At 43.7% G+C, this 10,703-nt stretch overlaps 1 pseudogene across 1 annotated transcript; it reads right to left on the bottom strand.

Annotated features, from left to right (window-relative positions):
- Window positions 1–2,175: 2,175 nt before the first annotated feature.
- On the bottom strand, window positions 2,176–3,077 carry LOC116631944 (annotated as a pseudogene). The gene has a single exon (XR_004299325.1). The product of XR_004299325.1 is annotated as a 60S ribosomal protein L6-like (transcript).
- Between the last annotated feature and the right edge of the window lie 7,626 nt (window positions 3,078–10,703).

A 10,703-nucleotide genomic window follows, 5' to 3' on the forward strand; every position in this document is an offset into this window, starting at 1 on the left:
TCTCTGTCTGTCTGCCACAATACTTTTTGGTAATTAACAAAAAATAGTTTGTGGATTAAAAATATTGTAAGATATCTTCTCCCTGATTTTTTCTCCTATTTAAACTACTATGTCATGTCTTTAAGAAATACCATGAGTTTGTGTATATGGTAACATGATTTTTTTTGGACATTTTTACCTTCTGAAATAAAATGAAATTCCCAAATATCCCGAATCAATATGCTTTCAAGATGGTGCAAGGAGCCCAGTTCATAAACATTTTCCTACTCAAACATAATTAAAGGCAGACAGCATACTGTGTTGCAAACACGCACAGCGCTCTTTGGCTAGCTCTTTTTAGAAATTACTTTTTTCTACCCCGGTGTCAGAGAGCTAATTTCATTTTCATGTTGTCCGGATTGGAAAATCTAATAGGCGTTTCCTGCATGGGGCCTATAGGCTTTCTCAGACTCAGTGTCAGTTTGTGTTCTTGCATGGTTAAAAATGAAAGCAAAAGTATTTGGTAAGCAGTAAGCAACTCTTTCCATCATGTTTGCTATTGCTCTTGGAGGAACAGTATGATGCGTGCTTTCTGTGTACTCTTTGTAAGGTTGGGTTTTTTTTTTTTTTTTTTTTTACTTAAGGGAAGTTTTTCTAAGAGCACATCTTTTTAATGGTATACTTTCCCCTTCTCAGTGAGGGACTATTGATTGAGTGGACACCGCTTACTGTAGCTGTGCGGAGCCGCCAGGCACCGAGTTTCCTGTGATTGATTTTATACAGCACCTTTTATCCTTGAGAAATCCCAAAGCACTGGACAAAGCCGTGAGCGAGCTCGATGCTGATGTGATGGCGTCCGCAGACACCGCCCGGGGCACGAACCGCGGCAGCTCACCTCGCTTCAGATGCTTGGACTCTCCAGAGAGCCACCGGGCTGGGCCACCCTGGTTCTCTCTGCTCTGCCTAGACTCTCCAGACTGGAAAGGACGTCTAGCCATCTTCTAGAATATTCCTGGGTCACCACGCTGAGCAGCCCTGCATGACTCCAGACAGATGAGATAGGCCCCTGTGGGTAGCTTCCAACTAAGAAGCTCTAAGACTCTCTGATTTCATGAGTACCTCTGGCACCTTGAGTAGGTGCCCAGCGTTATGTCAGGCCTCTGCCCCCCCGGAGAGGGGAAGACGCTTTGGCTAATGTTAGTATAAGGGACGCGCAAAAGCAAACAAAAGACATCTCCAGAAATGCATAACAGGGTCCCCCTCAGAAGGACAGTCCATCGTTGCTCACTTCTTGAACTCCTAGCCCAGTGCTTAGCAGAGTAACCCTTCAGCAAATGTTTGTTGAGTGAATACATGTACATGCAAAGTATCCCCTCAGTGTCAGCGAAAGCAAATTTCAGTCCAGAGTAATGGCTGTTCACGGCCTGGCACCGCTGATCTTAGCAGTGAGCATGCAAAATAAGCCGGACTTGTCCCTGTAGAAACAGCCAAAGTGGGACGAAAATAATGCCCTTTTCTTTTTCTACTCTGGTTCCTGATGCCAAAAGCCAGAGCTGCTTGTTTTACTTGGAGATTGGTGACAAAGAGGAGAGGACCTTAAGCTCAGAGGGAGAACTCTGGTCTGTTTACCTCCAGGAAAATGAATCAGGGGAAGGAGAACTAGGGCAAGTCTGAGGAGAGGATATCGTCATCGCCTTGTATGAGCGGGGAACTGACAAGGAGACTGTCATTGAAGGAACAGAAAGAAAGTCATAATGTTCTTCCTAGGAATCTGGGCACTTCTCACCCTCATCTTCAAAGACGTGAGCTTCCTTAGGTGTCCCTAGCAGGGAGCAGGAAGACCGCTGGGGAGGAGGGCGGAGAGAGCCCAGGCTAGTTCTCTGCCCCATGCCCCCTCCCACCGCTGGGGGAGAGGAGAAGCAGTGACAGTTTCAAGGTGATGGTGCAGGAAGAGTTGGCAGGGTGTCCTCTCTGGCTCCAGCGGGACTCAGACCCAGGTGTCTGTTTCATCACACATCTCCTCACCCAGTTAGCGTGTTTAAAAGAGAGAGAGAATGTCTAAGTGAAAATGAGTGTGTGCATCCTCTTCACCTGTGCTTTCTTTTGTTCATATGCATGGGCTTTGGAGTTCATTTTCTTTCTTTTTTTTTTTTTTTGAAATGGATCAGTTATTTAATTACGTTCTTTGTAAGAAATTTAGAACACCAATTGGTGAGGGTAAACTCCATTTGTGAGAGAAAACACAGAGCGGAGGTAGTCCTGAAGCTGAGGAACAGCTTTGATCTTTGGCAGAATTTGCGAGTCCACAGCTTTCTGATCAACCTTGTGCTGCTCTGTAATCTCGTATTTCTCTTTCTCGGTGTCGAAGATCTCACCCTCCTGGTGTCTGGGCTTGTGCAGCATCTTCTTCTTGAAGTAAGCATCAGTGAGATGTTTAGGGATTTTCACACTGCTGATATCAATTTTGGTAGAAGTAGCAATGACGAATGTCTGGTGTGTTCTATGCAGAGTTACTCGATTGAGGGACAGAGGTCCAGTCACAAGTAGCAAGCCACTGCTCAGTTGCTTCAGGAAAACTACCCTCTGCCTCTGTGGCGCCCAGTGAGGATGATCAAAATGGTCCCGGGAGTGACACTAGCTCGCAGCTTTCTCACGTGCTGACTGAAAGGTTTTTTGCCGTGGCTCAACTGCTTTCGAGGCACATCTTCAGTAGGGTAATACCTAGGCATTTTGCGAAGTTTAACCACTCGGGTACCACCGTTCTTGTCACCACCAACTGGTTTTGTGACAGTAGCAAGAACTTTCTCCTTCTTTTTCTTTTCAACCCTGGATTTAGCTGCCGAATACTTCCTCTTGTACATGGCCTTTCTGGAATACATAGCCAATCGGGAATATCTGCCAATTCCTCTGACAAGTACAGGGTTTCGGCTGCAGTGGGGCTTCCCCTTCTTTGGCGTTTTAGCCTTGGGGTTACCATTCTTAGCCTTGCCACCGGCATCAGCCTTCTTAGCTTCAGGTTTCTTCTCCTTAGTATCCGGCTTCTCAGCTTTTTCGCCCGCCATCTTGCAAGATGGGAAAGAGCGGAGTTCATTTTCAAGCTGACAAATAATTTACTTTTGCCTCACACAATGCTTGACATCTATTATCTCCTTCGCTCTTCGAATGACCTGGGGAGATGGAATGGTATTATTGTGCCCATTTTACAGATGAAGAAGCTGAGGCCCAGAGAGAGGGTAAGTGACTTGCCCAAGGTCACACAGCTAGCAAATGGTACAGCTGGGATTCATACTCAAGTTACTAAATGCCACATCTCACTCTCTGTCCACTATATCTTACTGTCTCCATCTCACACTGAAAAAAACCAAATCCTGCTTAAAAAAAGAAAATTTATTGTTATGACATGCTGGTATTTGAAGGATTAAGTTGTGAATATTTATAGTTGATTTTTGAGCTCACATCACAGAGCTGGATGCTTATTACTATAAGCTATCAACTAAAATGTCCTCCTCCTCTTCCTTGTTTTTCTTCTTCTTCTTCACGGGTCTCTTCTTTGTAGGAACAGAAATAAGCACCTGTGATTTTCACCCATGAGGTTCATGGCTATGTGTATTGACACCACTTGAGGCATGTCTTCCATCAAGACCTCAGTAACAGGGCGCCTGGGTGGCTCAGTCGTTAAGCGTCTGCCTTTGGCTCAGGTCATGGTGCCAGGGTCCTGGGATCGAGCCCCGCATCGGGCTCCCTGCTCCACGGGAAGCCTGCTTCTCCCTCCCCCACTCCCCCTGCTTGTGTTCCCTCTCTCACTGTGTCTCTCTGTGAAATAAATAAATAAAATCTTTAAAAAAAAAAAAAAAAAAGACCTCAGTAACAGTCTCTAAGATGTGAAGGCTGGGCTGGACCAGTGTGTTCCAAGGCCCCTTTCAGCACCAAGAGACTGTGATTCTGTGCTGGTGACTGTCCAGGGGCCTCTCGCTGAAGAATGAGGGCAAGATGGGTGGCGTGAGCGGGAACTTGGTTAAGTTCCACACTGGCTTGCTGGGAACTGATGACCGCAGGCCCTGGGCTCCAAGCCGGGCACAGGGACACACACCAGACTGCGTTCCTGCCCTCAAGCCTGTGGGGTCTTGCAGAGGCCCCCAAAGAGGCCTAAAAACGTGCAGTTGTTGTTCACCTGTTTACCTTTTATTGGAGAACTTTAAGGTGTGCTCATATGAGTCATTGAAAGGATATTGACACCTGACTAATCCTTCTTTCTATGCATTGTTTAAAAAGCCCTATTTAAATAGATGGATATTGGAGGAGACATGAACAAAACCATCATGTTGTGTTCTTGGTGGACCGCATAGAAAAGCAATTCCAGAGACTTAAACAGTTAGGGAATATGCCTTGGAAGTCCAACACAGGGGTGGGGAGGGCCTCGGGCGTTTGGACTGGCGTGAGTGAGCTGAGGGAGAACCTGATTAAGAGAACCAGGGTCCAGCTCAAGGGGGGCTCAGGGAGGATGGATGGCATGGCAGCTTTGTTTAGAAGAAAAGCCGGTCAAAGCCACAGGGAGTCCTTGCAGGCCAAAGGAGAGAAAGTTGTTCCCCGGGAGAGAGTGGCATTTTGGAAAACTGAAAATCGCTTCAGTAATATCGTATGTGAGAATCCTTGTTTCCAAAAAGAAATACAATAAACCTCGCAGTTTGAAGGCTTCTTCAATATTTTACAAATCAGACAATCATCTCCAGCTTTTGGCACAAAGAAAAATCCACATGACAAACCTTACGGAACATTAGCGATATCAAGATAAGCTACATCTGCCGAATACCAATGAAATTATCCCTACCTGCTGCTGGTGTTTTCGACAATGTGAGGCAGAGGGTCCGGTTTTTTCCTGTTAAAAATGGAAATCGGTGTTTGAGTATTCCATGAAGTTCTTCAGGTTCATTAACAAGGTCAAAATCAATGTTATTTTACTGTTTGGAATCATTTTTGGCGGAACAATGAAAAGAAACCATAGTAGAAGTAGTCTTAATATAATCATTTTCTTTTCATTGTTCTTTATGGGAAAATAATTTGGCCCGAAATTTAGTGGTCCCATCAGGGAGGTGATATCTTTAAAAAGGTGGTCTGAAGGACAGGTTTTACTGTACTTTAATAGGCTTATAGATTAATATAAATCTTAATATTCATAATCTTTACCATTTCTTTTCTCAGTATCTGCTCCGTCTATACATCTATTTATAATGTATGTTTCAAACACAAGATATACGTGATTTTTATTGAATATACTGATGGTTCTACAGGGACAGCCACTTGACCTCGTTTAAAAAAAAGGAAGAAAAGAGCCAAGGGGTCAAATTTCTGGATAGTCGGCTGCTGAAAACAGATTTTTGCAGATAATGCAATGGCCTGCCTGAAAGCAGATGTCCTCGCAGATTTGCCACTTGCTAGTATTTGTGACAATAATAAAGAAATAAGGGTACCCCAAGTGGCAGGTGTGAACTGGGGATGATCATGATGAGATGTGGACCGGCCCCCTGAAAGCTTGATTTTTCTAACTAAAACATGGAACATTTTCTACCTATGTATGTCCACCAAAGAAAATCACAATGATAACTAGACATGAAGTTTATTTATTAGATAAAGAGGAAAACATGTAGATAGGCATTGCTTGACATGAATTATTTTTATGCGGTCATTTAAGGGAAAAACATCTAATTAACTGATGTTAGTTTTGTTTTGACTCTGAGATTTCTGCTTTGCCTGTCAGCTTATTGTGTTATAAACATTGAAAGAATGAGTGAATCTTGTGTGTTCCTGCACGTGTGTAACATTGGTGTGTTACGTAAAAAGCTGTCTATTAGAAAAGCAATACATCCTCATTATAGGAAACTTACAAAATATGGGGGGAAAACACATATTCCGACTACCCAGAGAGAATCGTGTTAACATTTCTCTCCTCTGTATTGTTTTACACAGTTCAGAGCATCCTATAAAATTGAATATGGATTTATTAAATTCCATTGTATTTCTTCACTATTTCCTATTATTGGGTGTTTGGGTGGTTTTAGTTTTATCCTATTACTCTAAATATTAAAGATAAACATGTTTTTACCGATGTCTTTGTTTGCATTTCAGATGATCTCCCTAGAAACTAGTCCCAGAGATAGAATTATTAGAGTAAATGAAGTGAACATTTTTAAGGCCTTTGATGCATATTGCTAAATTACCTTCCACAAAGCTTAGGCCAGTTTATAGTATAAACTTAGTTTAATTAAATTCAATGTCTTTCACCCACATGACTGAAACAAGAGTGCTCTCAGCTTTCCACAGCAGTGCTCTCCTGCGATTTGTCATGGCCTTAGGGTCCACGGTTGCTCCGAGGGAGGTACACGAGGGGTGTAGAGGCGTCTCTGCTGTTTGCAAGGGCTTCTGGATCATTCACAGAAAGGCTTTTCTTGTTTAAAATTGTGTGGTCCTCAGACATAGTATTTAGTATCTTAAAGATTGATATCTTTAATAAAGGGAAGATAACTTGAATAATTAGCTCTGCATTTTCTTCACCTTTATTTATTGATTGATTTAAAGCAAAGAAACCCTGGAATTTATTATTAGGAAAATGGGACTTAAAGGTATTCATATTTCCTTGCCCACCCAATTCCTAGTTTTCTTGGTTTCAAATATCTTGTCCGGGACACCTCAGTCTTTGAGAAAGCATTTGGTTATGTGCATAGTGTCACATTCCTGCCCCCTTTGTTGGAAGGCCTGTGGCTTTGTGCTTGCTGATGCCTGTGTGTGGAAGCTGGGCTCCCAGAAGACTGAAAACAGTGTCTCCATTTGCAGTCCCCCCATCCCTGCATCTGCGCACAATAGGTTCCCCCAGATTGTCCACTGTGCTTGAAGTTGTTTAAACCTGTGGTAGCGTTTAAACACTTGGTTATGCCAAGGCTCACTATGTTTGGGTATATGTGCATACCCATTTCCTGGAGCAGCTTTGCTTTCTGGCTCTCTGCTACATCCTATTTCAGAAAAGCAAAAAAAGATGTTGCAAACAGATGTCCTATTTTGGGTTCCCTTAGTCAGGCTGAGAATGACTTTTCACAAGGGGAGGGAAAGAATGGAAGTTCTTAAGTCCAAGAGGAACTGCCTTCTCAGAACTTGGTCCACCTTTGACCATGGCCAGTCCTGAATGCTTTTCTTTAAAGGGACGCCCTGAGAAAAGCCAGGAGTCCGAGGACTGGGAAAAGACTCAGTCAGGAAACTCACAACCTTAAATGATGCTTGTCTTTGTCCGGAGACTGACTACATAGTACATTAGTGAACTTTATTTTATATGAAACAGATCCTCTTACTATATTTCAAAGTCGTTTACAACTCTGTATAAAATATAACCTCTTTACTAGGAGATGGTGGAATATAAACAGGAGGAACACAAATATTAATACTATCCTCACCATGCATGCCTTACAAAACACATTTGCTAAGTTTTGTTATATATAAAAATATATTTAGCTACCAATTTTACTGTCATTGTGGAAAATTACACAAGCCAATATATGTAAGTGAATAATTTTACATATAGTTAGTGTCTTTTTTGATTAAGAAAGTCATTTAAAGGACATATTAATTATGCATCTTATGTATCCTATGTGGCTAGAGCAGCTCTGTGAATAGAGACCTGCCAGTTGTTTTGTTAAAATAACAGAATGCAGCTTTGATTAAAGAAAAAATTGGATGCGGGCGCCTGGGTGGCTCAGTCGTTAAGCGTCTGCCTTCGGCTCAGGTCATGATCCCGGAGTCCTGGGATCGAGCCCCGCATCGGGCTCCCTGCTCTGCGGGAAGCCTGCTTCTCCCTCTCCCACTCCCTCTGCTGGTGTTCCCTCTCTCGCTGTGTCTCTCTGTCAAATAAATAAATAAAATCTTTTAAAAAAAAAAAAAAAAGAAAAAGAAAAAATTGGATGCAGCATATCTGGAAGAACTATTTTTACTATTAAAAAGGAGAGGATCAAAGTTATTGCTTTTTTTTTGCAGATATAAGACTTTTGGAGGGAAGAGCTTTAGGCCACACAAATGTGTGGGACACAATGTAGTGAAGGTTGTGTATTTGCTAAAATGCTTCCTGGCTGGGACTCTCCGATTTAATGGCTTATGTGTGTGGGAAAGTACCACTGAAACCAAACAGGAAATAACACACTAAAAGAGAAAAAAAAAATTTTTTTTTCATTATACTTGTAATTAGAAGCACTGCATATCCACATTTAAACTTCTTGGGTTTGTAAAATCTCAAGCAATACCCCCCTACCAACCCACCCACCCCCAATAGATAAAAATCTACATTTGAAGAAAATGTTTACAATCAAACTAGAGTTTGTCTTTGCCTTTTGGAAACAAAATGGAGTATTATCTGTCCAAGGAAACACTCTGGAAGTATTTTCCTGAAGCGTGTTTGACTTTTCAGGGGTCTGTGGGCAAGTGCATCTGTGTTCACTGCTTTGTGGTCTCCTGCAGGCTGCTGGTGGTGGCTTTGAATGGGGCAGCTTCACAAAATCTGCATGAAAATTGGGAATTGTCAAAGTAATTTGCCATTTACTGACTCACTCCCTATGCCTTTTGTGTTTGGATCAATAAAAACTTAAATCCTTTACCTAGTTTAGTAACAACCTATTCTGAAGCATTACATTCCCCCTAATCTTTGCGAGTTCTGGTTGTACAGTTATCCATTTTCAATGATCTTCATTTTAAAAGGTTAACAAACGAGAAACTAAACCAACCATACAAATAACAGCCCAAAGAACACTTTCCAAAATGTGTTGCCGTAGTGCCATTTCAAATTTAATATTCATGCAGAGGAAAGCTAAAGGCCACCAAACCAGGTGGATAAAATGGTACTGCATTTTATGACTCATTCTTAAATGAAATCTCTTAAATATTGCTAATGAAGCCCGCTCTCCCACACAGCCTTGTCGTGCGCCCTTTCTAGGCTGGTTCAGTTCCATTTCCCTGTCTAGCAATTTGCCCCAGGCCCCTATTAAATGAATTATCACGGCCCCTAAATCATCTCTGCGGGGGTTTCCTCTAATCCCATCAAGACACTTACACTCCCTTTCTTCCCTCCTGGTGACATAATGAATTATTATTTCATGGGGAGCTGTTAAAGAGGCCCCTTTGGAAGAGTGGAATGTGCGCGGGGTGGGGATCTGGGCCGCGAGGAAGCAGGCCGGGTACCAGCGCCCCGGGCGGCTGCCAGGGGCTCAAGGGCGACAGAGCCACGCGGCCACCAACTGCCCTCCGGCCGCCGGCCCGGGGACTCGAGGCGGGCTGCTCGCGGGCGGCGTGCGGAGAGCACCGGCGCCCGAGCCGTCCCCCTGCGCCCGCCCGAGGAGGGGCTCCGGGCGCCCAGGAGCGCAGGGCAGAGAGAATATAAATGTTTTCCCTAACTGGAGGAAACACTGCACTCACAAACCACTTGCGGAATAGATTAAGCTAATTTATTAAACACAGTTTGCCTAGTGACTGAGCTGAGCTGAGTAATGATTTACTTTTTTTTTTTCTTTTAAAAAACATTAATAATAGGAAGTCAGGGGCCACAGCGGCCCTAACGGAGGGGCGTCGGCTGCGGAGGGCGCGGGTGGCTGGGTCTGCGGCCAGGCCTGGGCTTAGGACGCGAGCGCCGCCGAGCTCTGGGGCCCGGGCCTCCGCCGGCCGCTGGGGGCCGAGCCTGTGCCCGCGCGGGGGTGGGGGGCGAAGACCCAGAGACCGCGCCCTCCGGGGGAGCGAGCCCGGTGGGGTTCGGGCGCTAGCAGGCCAGTAGGCCGGGCTGGGGGTTTTGGTTTTGTTTTTTTATATCTTGTTCCCGAGGAGGCTCAGACCACTGCACACATACCAGTGCTGGACCTTCCTTTGAGAGCGCGGAACGTTAAACACTCTAAAGGGCAAGTCTTGCAGCAGCGACTGTCAACAGTGGTGCGTGCCAACAACCCTCTTTTCATCATAAATATGTTGTCATATCTCTTTACTATCCCAGTATGAAGGTCTTGGGTAATATAACCTACTCAAACACATCATTTAAAAAAGAAAGAAAGAGAGAAAGAGAGAGAGAGAGAGAGAGAGAGAGAGAAAGAAAGAAAGAAAGAAAGAAAGAAAGAAAGAAAGAAAAAGAAAGAAAGAAAAAGGAACAGATAGGAAGGAAGGGAGGGAGGGAGCCCTAGAAGGGAGAAAGGGAGGGAGAGGGGAAGAAAAACCACGATGACCTAATTGTAAAGGAAAAAAATAACAACAAATAACTTACGTATATTTCTCCAAAATGACAAGTGTAGAATGAAGTAGTCAAATGCTTATACCACTTTATGACAAATTTTGATTTAAAATTGTCCAATTGATTGGTGTTGACCTTTTTTCGTTATAGTTGACATTCGTGGGGTTTTTTTTTGTAATTGTTGTTTTTAATTTTTTTAAACTTATTTATTTTAATAACCTCTACATCCATGGCGGGGTTCGAACTAACCGCCCTGAGATCAAGAGTAGCTTGCTCTTCCAACTGAGCCAGTCAGGCGCCCCCATAGTTGGCTTTTTGAAATAAGGGCTAAATAAGTATATTTGCTCATACGTGCAGAATCATCCCGATTTGGATGTGGACTGACGGAGGTATTTTGAGGAAACTCCAAACCCGCCAGCTGCACTCTTGTCAATAACCTGATTTTCCAAAGTGGTGAATGATGCTTGGTAAAGTGGCAGACAAA

This window comes from Phoca vitulina, unplaced genomic scaffold (assembly GCF_004348235.1).
Source record: "Phoca vitulina isolate PV1807 unplaced genomic scaffold, GSC_HSeal_1.0 scaffold6, whole genome shotgun sequence".
Classification (NCBI taxonomy): Eukaryota; Metazoa; Chordata; class Mammalia; order Carnivora; family Phocidae; genus Phoca; species Phoca vitulina.